The sequence below is a fragment of the Symphalangus syndactylus genome, chromosome 5 (assembly GCF_028878055.3).
Source record: "Symphalangus syndactylus isolate Jambi chromosome 5, NHGRI_mSymSyn1-v2.1_pri, whole genome shotgun sequence".
In the NCBI taxonomy this organism is placed as follows: domain Eukaryota; kingdom Metazoa; phylum Chordata; class Mammalia; order Primates; family Hylobatidae; genus Symphalangus; species Symphalangus syndactylus.
The window spans coordinates 120,953,935-120,968,377 of NC_072427.2; the positions used below are offsets into that span (position 1 = coordinate 120,953,935).

Below are 14,443 nucleotides of genomic sequence, written 5' to 3' on the forward strand. Positions count from 1 at the left end.
AATTTACAAGAAAAAAACAAACAACCCCATCAAAAAGTGGGCAGAGGACATGAACAGACACTTCTCAAAAGAAGACATTTATGCAGCCAAAAAACACATGAAGAAATGCTCCTCATCACTGGCCATCAGAGAAATGCAAATCAAAACCACAGTGAGATACCATCTCACACCAGTTAGAATGGCCATCATTAAAAAATCAGGAAACAACAGGTGCTGGAGAGGATGTGGAGAAATAGGAACACTTTTACACTGTTGGTGGGACTGTAAACTAGTTCAACCATTGTGGAAGTCAGTGTGGCGATTCCTCAGGGATCTCGAACTAGAAATACCATTTGACCCAGCCATCCCATTACTGGGTATATACCCAAAGGACTATAAATCATGCTGCTATAAAGACACATGCACACGTATGTTTATTGCGGCACTATTCACAATAGCAAAGAGTTGGAACCAACCCAAATGTCCAACAACGATAGACTGGATTAAGAAAATGTGGCACATATACACCATGGAATACTATGCAGCCATAAAAAATGATGAGTTCGTGTCCTTTGTAGGGACATGGATGAAACTGGAAAACATCATTCTCAGTAAACTATCGCAAGGACAAAAAACCAAACACCGCATGTTCTCACTCATAGGTGGGAATTGAACAATGAGAACTCATGGACACAGGAAGGGGAACATCACACTCCGGGGACTGTTGTGGGGTGGGGGGAGGGGGGAGGGACAGCATTAGGAGATACACCTAATGCTAAATGACGAATTAATGGGTGCAGGAAATCAACATGGCACATGGATACATATGTAACAAACCTGCACATTGTGCACATGTACCCTAAAACCCTAAAGTATAATAAAAAAAAAAAAAAAAAAAAAAAAAAAGAATGAAGAATGAGTTGGCATGGAATGAGACTGGCTGCAGGTGGGCCTCTTAAGGGCTATTAGAATAGTGTTCCCTTTCCTTTGTGAATTCAACTGCTCACAATGTTCAGGTTTGTGGTTTCTTTTTTTTTTTTTGAGACAGAGTCTCGCTCTGTTGCCCGGGCTGGAGTGCAGTGGCGCAATCTCGGCTCACTGCAAGCTCCACCTCCCGGGTTCACGCCATTCTCCTGCCTCAGCCTCCGAGTAGCTGGGACTACAGGCGCCCGCCACCGCGCCCGGCTAATTTTTTGTATTTTTTAGTAGAGACGGGGTTTCACCGTGGTCTCGATCTCCTGACCTTGTGATCCGCCCGCCTCGGCCTCCCAAAGTGCTGGGATTACAAGCGTGAGCCACCGCGCCCGGCCAGGTTTGTGGTTTCTGTGTCGATACCCCTTTCACATGCAATGCAATGCTCTTTTCCATTAGCTCACCTCCTTATTTATTAATTTAGAGGTAGGGTCTCCCTCTGTTGCCCAGGCTGGAATGCAGTGGTACCATCTCGGCTCACTGCAACCTCCACCTCCTGGGCTCAAGTGATCCTCCCGCCTCAACCTCTGGAGTAGCTGGGATTACAAGTGTGCACCACCACGCCAGGGACTACAGGCATGTGCCACGATGCCTAGCTAATTTTTAATTTTTTTTTTTTTTGTAGAGATGAGGTCTCCCAGCCCTCCTTTTTTTTTTTTTTTAAAAGCTTTAATGACTATATTCTAGTAAACAAACAAAAATCCTACTAAAGTCAGAGAAACCAATTGGATCCTATACACTTTGTTCCGGTGCCAGCTACCACTAACTTACTGCATCACACAGGACAAGGATGGCATCTTCCAGGCCCTTATCCATCAAATGAATTGGTTGAACCACCCTACTTAATGGATTCTAAAATGCACACTTTGCCACATTTAACATTCTGAAATTGAGATGTGTCTTAGAATTGATGGTGTCCTACAATTACTGTTGTCCCAGCAGTAGTAAAAATGTACTTGTCATTGCTTGTATATACCTAAATATCAAAAGCACCAGCTTCAAAACTAGCAGAGTGGATGTAAAGGACTTGGAAGGAAATCCCAGGGACCACTGTGGAATACTCTTTTAAAATTTAGAAGGCAGACAATCGTGGCGAGGTGACAATGCAGGTATGTTTAGCAGCACTCCCAAAGAGAGGTCCAGATTAGGATAGTTCCACATAATTACAGAGTGAGTTTAAGTGCCCAGTTCAATGGCTTTTAGTTTTAGTTTTGTTTTTTTACAGATTTTTTAAATTACCACTCGATAGCACAGAGGAAATTATTATGCGGAAAAGAACCAGATATGGATAAGTAAAATAGTGATCTAAAATGTTGGACTCTGAGTGTGAAGTTTTAAGAATATCAACTAATGAATGCATTTCACTTACATTTCCCCTTTTTATGTACGCACAGGAGAGATATATGATTTTAAAAATCCATGTATATTCATAGCACATTTATTTGTAATTGCCAAAAATTGAAAACAATCTGAATGATAGTAAATGAATAAAAAACAAATTGTGACCAGGTGCAGTGGCTCACGCCTGTAGTCCCAATGCCTTGGGAGGCTGAGGCAGGCGGATTTCTTGAGCCCAGGAATTTGAGACCAGCCTGGGCAACACAGTGAGACCCCATTTGTACAATTTTTTTTTAATTAGCTGGGCATGGTGGCACATGCCTGTAGTCCCAGTTATTCGGGAGGTTGGGGTGGGAGAATTGCTTGAGCCAGGAGGTCGAGGCTGCAGTGAGCTATGATTGCACCACTGCACTCCAGCCTGGGCAACAGAGTACGATCCTGTCCCTAAATAAATAAATAAAAATAAACAAATTGTCGTATATCCACATAATGGAATACTTCTCAGCAATAAAAGGGAATGAACTATTGATGTACATAAAAACATGGATGAACCTCAAAATAATTATAATGAGAGAAAGAAGACCAAAAAGAATGTATACTGCAGGATTCCATTTATCTAAAATTTTAGAACATGTAAACTAATTTATATGACAGAAAGAAATCAGAGTTGCTTAGGCATGGGAGAGAGGTGGGAGGGGCTGATGAGAGGAATGACATAGGGGCATGGGGAACCTTCTGGGGATGTTGCATATGTTTACTACCTTGATTGTGGTGATGGCTTCACACACACATGCATATGTCAAACCTTATCAAACTGTACACTTGAAATATGTGCACTTTATTGTATGTCATTTACACTTCAGTAAAAAAGATTTCAAAAAACCTATGTGGAAGTCGAAAACAGCTCTTTCAATAAAGTAAAAATTATTATTATTTTCTGAGACACGGTCTCACTCTGTTGCCCAGGCTTGAGTTCAGTTGTGTGTCATTACAACTCATTGCAGCCTTGACCTCTTGGGTTTAAGCGATTCTCCCACATCAGTCTCCTGAGTAGCTAGGGGACTACAGGTGTGCACCACCATGCCCGGCTATTTTTTTTTTTTTTGAAGATACCAGATCTCACTATGTTGTCCAGGCTGGTCTCCAACTCCTGTGTTCAAACGATCCTCCCAGCTTGGCCTACCGAGGTGCCAGAATTACAGGTATGAGCCACTGTGCCCAGCCAAAAATTTGTATTTTTTTTTTTTTTTTTTTTTTGAGATGGAGTCACACTCTCACCCAGGCTGGAGTGCAGTGGCGCAATCTCGGCTCACTGCAAGCTCTGCCTCCCGGGTTCATGCCATTCTCCTGCCTCAGCTTCCCGAGTAGCTGGGACTACAGGTGCCTACCACCACGCCCGGATAATTTTTTTTTGTATTTTTAGTAGAGACAGGGTTTCACTGTGTTAGCCAGGATGGTCTCGATCTCCTGACCTCGTGATCTGCTCGTCTCGGCCTCCCAAAGTGCTGGGATTACAGGCATGAGCCACCATGCCTGGCCAAAAATTTGTATTTTTAAGAAAACATGTAGTATTTTGATTGCCAGCCTTTTTTTCTTAGTGATACATAAAATACTGGAGAGTTTTACAATCAATGGTATCTTAGAGTTTATAAGATTCTATTTGAATTTTTTTTTTTTTTTTTAAAGACAGGGTCTCACTGTGTTGCCCAGGCTGGCTTGATCATAGCTAACTGCAGCCTCCAATTCCTGGGCTCAAATGATCTTCCTGCTTCAGTCCCTCGAGTCGCTGGGTCTACAGGTGCATGTCACCATGCCCAGTTAATTAAATTTTTTTTTCTTTTTTGCAGAGATGAGGTCTTACTATATTGCCCAGGCTGGTCTTGAATTCCTGGGCTCAAGCAATCCTCCTGCCTCAGCCTCCCAAAGTGCTGGAATTACAGGCATGAGCCACAGTGCCCAGCCTCTATTTGGATTTCTATTGCTGGATTCTGTAACTAAACCTAAACTCCCAATTTTTCTCTAAAACAGAGTTGTTGTCTAGATTAATCTACCAGTCGGACACTCCCAACACTCAGACCAGCGTCAGATTCTCCCACTTTTTTCTGAGTCCAGCCGGTCAGCACCTCCTGCAGTCCTTATTGCACAACATTTTTCACACCACCCCTTCTTTTCACTCTTGTTTCAGCCTTTTGTTCCTTCATGCCTGGACTACTCTGATTGCATCTTGAAAGATTTCTGTTTTTCCCTGTAAGCTACCCAGAACACTATAATTGGATCATTTTTTCCAACACTGCTAACAAGCCACTTCCCTGGTTAAGAACTTACAATGGCTCCCTCTTGTCTACAGAATGAAATCCAGACAATCTAGCTCCAAAGCTCCCATGATTTGGCTTTAACCTGCACTTCCTGTTTTCTCTCTCATTACTTTCCTGGGGAGCCCACTTCAGCTAAAATGGCTTATTTGCTCTCTGTGGTAGGCAGAATCATGGCCACCTAAGTACGTCCTCCTCCTATTCCTCACATCTATATGTTACTTCACATGGCAAAACAAATGAGTTGTGATTAGATTAAGTATTAAGGATTTTTTTCTTTTTTTGAGACAGAGTTTTGCTCTTGTTGCCCAGGCTGGAGTGCAATAGCATGACCTCGGTTCACTGCAACCTCCGCCTCCCTGGTTCAAGCAATTCTCCTGCCTCAGCCTCCAGAGTAGCTGTGATTACAGGCATGTACCACCACACCCAGCTAATTTTTTGTATTTTTAGTAGAGATGGGGTTTCACCATGTTGCCCAAGCTCATCTTGGGCACCTGATCTCAAGTGATCCACCCACCTCGGCCTCCCAAAGTGCTGGGATTACAGGCGTGAGCCACTACGCCCAGCCCAGATTAAAGATTTAAAAATAGAAAGACATTTTGGATGATCTGGGGGTGCCAATGTAAGCCAAAGGACTCTTAAAAGCTGGAAGAGGAAGGCAGAAGAGTCAGTGTCATGCAATTTTTTTGCTTTGAAGATGGTGGAAGGGGCCATGAGCCAAGGGATGTGGGCAGCCTCTGGAGGGTGGGAAGGGCAAGGACATGGATTCTCCCCTAGGGCCTTCAGAAAGGAATACAGTCCTGTGACACCTTGATTTTAGCCCAGTGACATGTGTTTCAGACTTCTAATTTCCACAACAATAAGAATAAATTTGTATTGTTTTAAGCCACTGGATTTATGCTAATTTGTTACAGCAGCAATAGGGAATGAACACACCCTCTTACCAAAATACTTCCATCTTCCAGGATGATTGTTCTGGCTATCTTCTGTTTGCCCCTCCACATCCACTCCCCTGCTGCTCTGTGCTCCAGGAAGACGATCTATTTAGACTGTATCAATGGGTTCCCTTCTTATCTGGCTTCTGTTTGGCCCACAGGGGGCACTAGCAGGAAACTGGAGAGCAGGGGAGGGGGAGGTTGGGTCCAGAAGGTCACATCTCCCAAGAGGCAGCCCTCTCCATACAGCTGCCTGCCCCTGGCTGGCCTCAGGCCTTGGGTGGTAAGGGGTCCTTGTGCAGCTGGTGCCAGAGTTCTGCCTTGTTGGATTCCCTAAATCCTCCCCCCATCTTTGTAAATAGCCTCTTTATTAAATTTTTCTCGAGTTACTCAGTTTGAGTGTATCCCCTGTTTCTTGTCGGGATGCTGGCTGATATAATAATATTACTTGGAATGCTGTTCTCTATTCTCATGGCCTATCTATGCGCTCTGCTCTTGAGACCTGGCTCAGATCCCAGTTCTGCAGGACCACAGAATGTCAGAGAGAGGCCTTAAAGATTGCCCAATCCAGCAACATAGATGGTTTTTCTCCTATTTCTCTGACCATTTCTTTTTGGTCTCTTTTAGCAATTCTTCTTCCTCCACCTTAAATACTGGCATTCTTCAAGATCTCATCTTATAAATTCTTCTACTTCCATACTACATATTCTCTCTGAAGGAACTCATCTGCCTCCAAAATTTTAATTATAATATATATCCAGGAGACTCCAAAATCTGTATCTTCATCCTAGACTTTGTTCCTGAGGGTTAGGCCCCTGTATTTCCATCTGCCTAATCCACATCTCTCCGTGGCTGCCTCAGACACCTCGAATATGTCAGAAGTGCTCTCATCATCTTTCCTCCTCCAGAATCCCCCATTTCAGGAAATTGGCCGAAAAACCAGGGAGCCATCCTTGACATCTTCTCTCCCTCATCTCTTTTCCAGCCATCAATCACCAAATCCTGTCCTTACCTAAACGTGTTGAGAATCCACCTACTTCACTCATCTGCATTGCCCACATTCAGCCTTATCCCCCTCTGATCCATTTGCCATACAAATGGCCAAAGTGAGCACAGAGTTAAACAACTCTTCTCTAGTTACTTAAAATCCTCCAGTGGCTTCTGCTGCCTTGAGGATAAGGTTCAAATTCAGTCTGTCTTCTGTCATCCTCATCAGCCTCATCCTGTGCTGCACTCCCCATCTCCTCCTGGCTCCAGCCTCCTGGCCCACTTCCAATGCCTGGATCATGCCTTATGTTGTTCTCTCTGCTCAGAACACTCTCACACCACTCCCCTCTGGCTGACTGCTATCCTACTCATCCCCTGGTCTCATGCAAGCTTCACTTCTTCAGGGAAGCCTTGTTTGGATCTGGAGACAAGGTCTGGGTCACTCCCCATTTCCATGCTACCCCTTTAATCATATCTGTTCTTGGCTTTATTACAACTACTTGCTTTATCTCTATTTTCCTTGCTAATCTCTGTGAGGGAGGGGGATTTTATTCACTGATAAAATCCTGACTCCCAGCACAGTTCTTGATCTGAAGTAGGTATCCAATAAATATTGTGTAACAAATGTCATGTGAAAGAAATGAGTTCAAATGAACCCGCAGGTCCAGAGCTCATTCCACTCTATCCACTGCTTCCTCTCCCTGTGATGGAGCTTTCTGAGATCATCTAAGCGCACAGAAGTTGCTCCTTCCTCTAAATTTGTATGCCTACATCACCAATTTGATGTATCTTGCTATCTTTTCATGTATGTTGCATGTATGTTTCTCTCTCCAGCTACACTACGAACTCCCAGAAGACAAGTGCCATGTCATACTTCAGTAGGAAAATACATTAATTAATTAAAATAACATGTTAATACTATGTAACATAGCTGTTAAAACAAATTGCCTATGTTGTATCAATGTCAGAGGAGAAAAAAAAAACTTGCATCCTCCTGGAGCACAACTTTGATTTGAAGATTTGGGAAAAAGCTAGTTATTATTATTATTAGAAATAGGGTCTCATTCTGTTCCCCAGGCTGGAGTGCAATGGTGTGATCATAGCTCACTGCAGCCTTGTACTCCTGAGCTTAAGTGAACCTCTTGCCTCAATATTCCACCCACCTCCCTTGACCCCAGCTGAGACTACAGGTGTGTGCCACTATACTCAGCTAGTTTTTAAATATTTTGTAGAGATAGGGTCTCGCTACATTGCCCAGGCTGTATTTTCAAAAAACAAATATAGAAATACTGTGGAGGAGAATGCAGCATTCTCATAGCTTTTAAAGTCAAATCAAAGCTTTTCCAGCTCATGGCTGGTCTGCTTTTGCCCCCACCAAGGCTGCCCAAGGGCTCCCACTTGTCTTCCCTTCCTGTTAGCAATGCTGCAGTGGGAAGTTAGCAAAGCACTGCTACAGCCTCCCCTCCAGCGGTGTGTTTGTCCCATGGCAAGCATTTAACATGCAATACGATGCTAATGTACACGCTGGAGTGAAGCAAATGCCTAACAAGGCTTCCAGGAGTCCCGGTGGGCAAGTACAGGAACTCTTCCTATTATCCAAATATACAAGCCTTGGGAAGGAAAATAAGGAGTATGGCTTTTTTTTTTTTTTTTTTGAGACGGAGTCTCTCTCTGTCGCCCAGGCTGGAATGCAGTGGTGCGATCTCCGCTCACTGCAAGCTCTGCCTCCCGGGTTCACGCCATTCTCCTGCCTCAGCCTCCCGAGTAGAGTAGCTGGGACTACAGGCGCCCGCCACCACGCCCGGCTAATTTTTTTGCACTTTTAGTAGAGACAGGGTTTCACCATGTTGGCCAGGCTGGTCTCGAGCTCCTGATCACAGGTGATCTACCCGCCTTGGCCTCCCAAAGTGTGGGATTACAGGCGTGAGCCACCATGCTCAGCCCTCTTTATTCTTTTTAATATATCTTCAATATTTCATAATTTTAAACAATTAGTACACCGATTTTCACCAGATCCAAATCCACATTTTCTAAAACTAGTAAATTAGAACAGAATCTGCATATCAATGTATCCTCCAACAAAACATGAATTGATCCTAGATATTTAATTCATTTCTGGCTGCTGGGCAAATATAACAGCAATGGCCTGTTTTGTAATGTAGCTATTTGAAGGTGGGCCAGTTAAGTTTGTTTTATTTTAAAACAACTAAAAGGCTTCTACATATTCTGGGAAATACTTGCAGAGGATGAAGGACAGAATGAGGCGGGATAAGGAGAAGTCTCAGTCAGAAATATGGTACGGCAATGGGAAGGAACAAGCTGAAAGAGTAAAGAGGAGCAGATCTTACTAGAATGCGGAGCTCGTATTTCCCAATCTTACAACACAAACTTGCCAAAGCATAAATCACACTTGAAAAACAAGGTGCCCACTAGGGACTGCTCCTGTCTAAGGTTAGAACAACACAGAAGACTAAAAGTGCGGGCCTCGGAGTTAACCAAACCAAGGTCTGATGGTGCAGTTATGTGTGCAGTGACAACCTCTCCAAACCTCTGTTCCTTCCTCAGTAAAACATGCAAAGAACAGTGCTTATCTCAGAAGGCTGAGGTGACACTTAAGGTGACCATGTACATATTAGGCACAGTGTCTAGCAAGCGCAAACCCTCAGTCAAATCTATTTTTGTTTCGTCCTTGGTTGTGGAATAATCTCGTTTTTTGGGTGTTCTTTCCCTCTGTTTTCCCCATCAAGATCTGCTGAATATAAAGAGGCAGCACCTGTAAGAGCTGCGGGCCAGCGTCGCCAGGTGTAGAAAGCCACCATAGTGTAAGCTGGCCAAGCTACGAGACAGATTTCCACCTGGACAGGAAGTAGTCAAAAAGCCAAAAAGTCTTGCTGTCTGCCCAGCCTGCCTCTTGGTTTCTAATTCTCATGGCGGGTCCTATTTCCCGCTGTTGCCTTGTCCCTGTGTTTGGCCTTCTTTTCTGCTTTTAGAGGAGTTCCTGTTGCTTGACCTCTATTTGTCTCCTTGCCTTCCACTTGGAGATCTGTGCCTTTCTGGTTTTTAACTGCCTGTTGCTTTTAACCATGTCCTTCCTCTTGCCTTTGGGAACTTACGGGCTTCTTCTAACTTCCTGATTGGCACCGGGTTTCCTGCTTTTTGTCTTTTGATTCATATGCCCTCCTTTCTTCTGCTTGCTTATGTGGTCTTTGACTCACTCATCTTGTCTCTTTCTTTGGCATTTTATACCAGCTAGGTTTTGATCCAGGCTTTGTAATGACTTATGGATGCTGTGTGCACCCTGACTTGTGAGTGCTTACCTAGATGATGCGCAAAACATTTAACAACTGGTATAGAATGGACACTGCCCAATCAGAATGGTTGTTTATCAACAATGAGGACAGTTGTCCCCATGCACACTGCTTGAACAGCAGCCCAGCTCACTGTACTCCACACTCCTCTAACCACTCTGACGAGGGACCTCCTGGTCCTTTCTTAGGGCTTGTGCCCCAGCTTGTCTCCTTTCTCCTCATGTCCAGGCTTGGCATGGCTGGCCTTGGGCCCTGTTTTGTGAGCTCCTGCCACTCACAGTCCTGGAGCTGACCTTCTCATCCCCATCCTACCTAGCTGTCACCAAGAGAACCCAGGAACACCGACACATGTGAAAGAGGTAATTAGCGGGGCAGCCTTGATGCCAAAACAGGATGGCAAATCATAAAAGCAGAAATGGCAAGAAATCACAGCTTTAAGGAAGGCTGTGCTGAAACATAAGACCAAGGCCAAGGAACTCAAAAAGGCTTTGGGAGGAAAGGTGGCTATCTCAGTCCATGGAAGAGCCATAGCAGAAGAGCGCATCTCATTTTACACAACCACGAAGCCTTAAAGTTATGTAGAATTGACTTTTTGGTGTGCTGAAAATAAAAATGGTTCACAGTATACAACAAAGGACTAAGCAGGAGAATTTATAGGAAGAAAGTTGGGAAATTTAGGATGAAAAGTAGACTGGGGTCAAATTGTTATGATCCATTAAAACCAGAAACCGAAATTTGAATTCTAATCTGTAGGTAATGTGAAGCACAAATACTTACAACTTACACATTTAATCATATGTCCTGACCTTTCACTCAAAAATGCATTAAAGGCAGTTTCTCAAAGGTGGTTCCATGTAACGATAGCCCCTCAAGATATTTTTCATTTTTTATTTTTGCACACAGTTTGGGAAACATTACATATCACATCCTATGGACATTCCCACCCCATTTACATTAACCCATGAAAGGCTCTGAAAAGTCAAGAATAAACCAACTTGTCCAGCTTTGTTTAGTGTTTTCCACATCTGGCTAGGCAATTTCTTTATCTTGTAACCCATTAACATTCTATGTATTTTGGGGAATACTGACTGAGAGATTCACAGGTACACACAGACATTCATGCAAGTAAATATGTATACTTTAAATTAGTATTTTCATGTATACATAAACACATACAATCCAGGTAAAGCAAAAATATCTTTGCAGCAAGGGATTCCGTGTAAGAGATTAAGTGTTGTAAGAGTTGATTCTGTTTTCGTGGTCTGGTAACAGGAAGTCTCTTCTGCACATGCCTTCTATGAACCTCTTTGAACCACTTAAAGTCTATAAGGAAAACATTTGGTTGTATATGATTTACACACAAGGGAATGAGAGGAAGCCCCAAAACTTCTGTCCTATCACAAAGCTAAATCATTTTCCCCCCAACACTTCCCTAACCCAAAATAAAATGAACCACTGCCTACGTTCTCAAACTTCCTTACACACTGACACAGATCTCGGACATAGAGAGGAAAGGGACAGCACTTTCGGGATGGTTCTTGGGTAGGGCTAGCATTTCTTAGGTATGGGGAATTACTAATACTTTGAAGTTGAAGCTAGAGGATGGGGTATCTTAAGCATAAATGATTGAGAGTAGCCAAGATAAACCAAAAATGGGAACACCCCCCCCCCCACACACACACACACACACACACACACTCACACCTCCAATAGGTGATTTCAATTTGGGAAGGTGAAGCCAAGAAATTCCCCACAGATTCACTGCAGCTGTTTCTCACGAACCACCCCCGTCTTCTACAACACTTTCTCTTCATTTACTTATTTATTTTATTGACTTCCCCCATTTCTTAAAGTTCAAATCTATAGAAAAGTTAAAAGAATAGTACAATAAACATCTGTTTTCTTCTTGATTCACCAACCGTCATCATTCTGCCACATTTGCTATGTTCCTAAACTTGTTCTGCTACTCCTGTACTTTTTTTTTTTTCTGACACAGCTGAAAGTTGCAGATGTCATGACACTTCACCTCCAACATCCACATCTCCAAAGAATAAGGATTGTCTGGTCTATGTAACCACAAGAATGAACCATTATTGCACCTAAGAAAATTAACACCAATTCCATAATATCATGTAACATGCAATCCATATTCAAACATCCCCAACTATCTCCAAATTGTCTTTTATAGCTTTTTTTTTCTCGTCTAGGATTCAAAGTTCACACATCCCAATTCACTGTTGTATCACTTGAGTATTTTAACCTACAATAGTTGCTCCCATTTGCTCTGCCCCATCCCCAAGTCTTTTTGTAGGAACACTACAGAGGTGAAATTATGCCTCCTTATTGCTTCACAGCGGGAGACTCACAGTAGATGCTGCTAAACTTGGTCATTTTGTTCCAGTGGTGACCTCCTAATTGCTCCACTGTAAGGACAAATTTTCCCAGAGTAACCTGTGGTGAGATACTTCAAAATAATATGAAAATCCTATTCCCCAACCACCTTTCACTCAAAGGTTTTGGACCAGTTGGTAAGTCCTTGCCTTATTCAACTGTTATGTTAGGTTTGCAGAGCGCCGAGTTCCTGATTCTCTCATTCCTTCTATTGTGTATTTCTTTTTCAAACAATGATCCATCAGTACGCATCTTCTCTTTTCTGTGTATATACATTCCGGTTACTTCTTGCTGGGGCTTCCTCCCCGGCCTCCATGCTGACCACATTTGACTACTCATGCCCAGCCCTAGGGAGCCACTAATCCTTTATCTGCTGATCCTATCACTTCACCTTCAGCAAACTAAAGGCAAAAACAAACCCCATCATTTTGTCGCTCACCAATGTACAGTACCTTACAAAAATTAAAATGATTGCAATGCGTATTTATTGGGTTAGACTGAAGAGAGTAGATAGAGAAAATCAGTTTTATCTTAAAAAAAATCAGATTGCTGAAGCTCTGAAAAATCTTTCCTCCTCACTAGGGCAGAGGCGCTTGTTGTCACAATTAGGCTTTTTGTAGTGCTGTTAAACAGAAACACTCTCATCTTTTCAGTTCCCTGAGAGGGGAGAATCTTGGAAGAACAGAGGTTTACAAATCATTTAGCACAAACGCCCCTTTAAATGCAGAGGCCCAGAGAGGTGGAGGGACTTGCTCAGGTCCCTCAGCTCCTGAATGGTCGAGCTAAGAGGAGAACCTGGTTTTTAAAACACCTCCCCCGATCTTCTTTTCATTCCCGTCCTAAATGCCTCGTGATTCAGATATGTAATGGGCACAGACGAAGCTGCAGCAAGCACGGCCTCCTTCACTGCTATTTTGCATTGTGACGGCATCACCTTCCTACCTCTGAATACTCTAAAAATTCCCATTAGGAGCCTTTTATTACTGTTTTAAAAATCCACCTTCATTTCCGCAGGTCAACAGGGAAAATTTAGGAAGCCTCAAGGGAGCACATACTACCATTACTTTAACCAGAAAAGTAATAACAATAATAATAAGGTTCTCGAGGATCCGCACGAGGCCGCTTTCTGGGAAGCTGAAACGCCCTGCGAGTGACAGCTCCAGCGATCTCAGGAAAGACGCCGGCCAGTCCACCCCTCCCCATCGCCTGCGGAACGAAGCAGGGAGATGCATACCACTCCAGGAGCTCATCAAACATGCACAGGAAGGGGAAAAGTGGGGGAACAAAGCCCGGAGTGGAAGACCACAGCCCCGCAGCCCGGGAGGACAGGAGACCGCGCCCTCCCCGCTGCGGCCCAGCGGGCTGCAGAGGCTGCGGCACCGCAGTGCGGGGCGCAGGACCCACACCCCGGCGGGCGCCTCCCGCCCTGGCGCAGCCGACCGGGCCGGGAGGCGAGAGGTGGCCCGGCTCTGCGCGCCCGCCTGGCCGAGCGCCCATGTCGCGGAGCATCCTCCCGCGGGCAGAAAGGGCACGGCGGCCACCGCGCTGCGGGCCCGGGGGCTGCAGACACCGGCTGGCCAGAGCAGGCCCCACCCGCCCCCCGGCGCGCTCACCAGTCCGTGCGCTCATCCCGGAGCCGGCTGTGCTGGCCGTCAGTCCGTCAGCCCCGGTGGAGCGGGGCCGGGAGAGCAGGGGCGGCGCCGCGGCCGGGGCGAGCGCGGCGATCAACAGGCGGCTCACGGCCGGGCGCGGCGCCGGGGCGCGCGGCTGCAGCGGAGCAGGCTGGGAAGCGTAGTTCCCGGCTGCGCCTCGCCGCGGCCCTGCAGTCCCCCAGCCCCGCCCTTCCCCGACAGGTGTCCCCTCCCGGAATCGGGGTCTGAACCCCGCCACAGCTCTGCAGGGGAGGAAGCACCTGGGTCGGGGGGACGCCTGGGCAGGCTGTTTGGAGACTCTCGGGGCTCCGGAGAGCGTGGGTGGCAAAGGCTTTCAAGCTTGTGATGAGCATTCGTGAGAGCGAGCATCCTGACACGGAAGCCGCGTTGAGAGCGGTCTCAGGTACAGACTCCGCCCGCCCCAGGTTTTCCTGGCTGGGCGCAGGCGTGGGAGGAGAGAGTAGTTGGGTTGGCAGCCTAGGGAGGGAGGGAGGTAAGCGAGGTGGAGGTTAGCAAGGCTCTAGGGTGATGGCGTGAGGGGCTGGAGAGCCCAAGCGCAGTGGTGGCTT

At 45.3% G+C, this 14,443-nt stretch overlaps 2 protein-coding genes across 4 annotated transcripts in view; one reads left to right on the forward strand and one right to left on the reverse strand.

Moving 5' to 3' along the window:
- The window catches only part of TMOD2 (tropomodulin 2), a 70,572-nt gene extending 56,594 nt beyond the window's left edge, over window positions 1–13,978 (reverse strand). For all 3 annotated transcript variants that reach the window (XM_055279143.2, XM_055279142.2, XM_063640691.1), the window contains exon 1: window positions 13,836–13,978. The gene's annotated coding sequence lies outside the window, so the exon portion shown is untranslated. The remainder of the gene's footprint in view (window positions 1–13,835) is intronic.
- A 236-nt stretch (window positions 13,979–14,214) lies between these two features.
- The window catches only part of LYSMD2 (LysM domain containing 2), a 31,599-nt gene continuing 31,370 nt past the window's right edge, over window positions 14,215–14,443 (forward strand). Inside the window, exon 1 of the mRNA XM_055279146.2 lies at window positions 14,215–14,277. The gene's annotated coding sequence lies outside the window, so the exon portion shown is untranslated. The remainder of the gene's footprint in view (window positions 14,278–14,443) is intronic.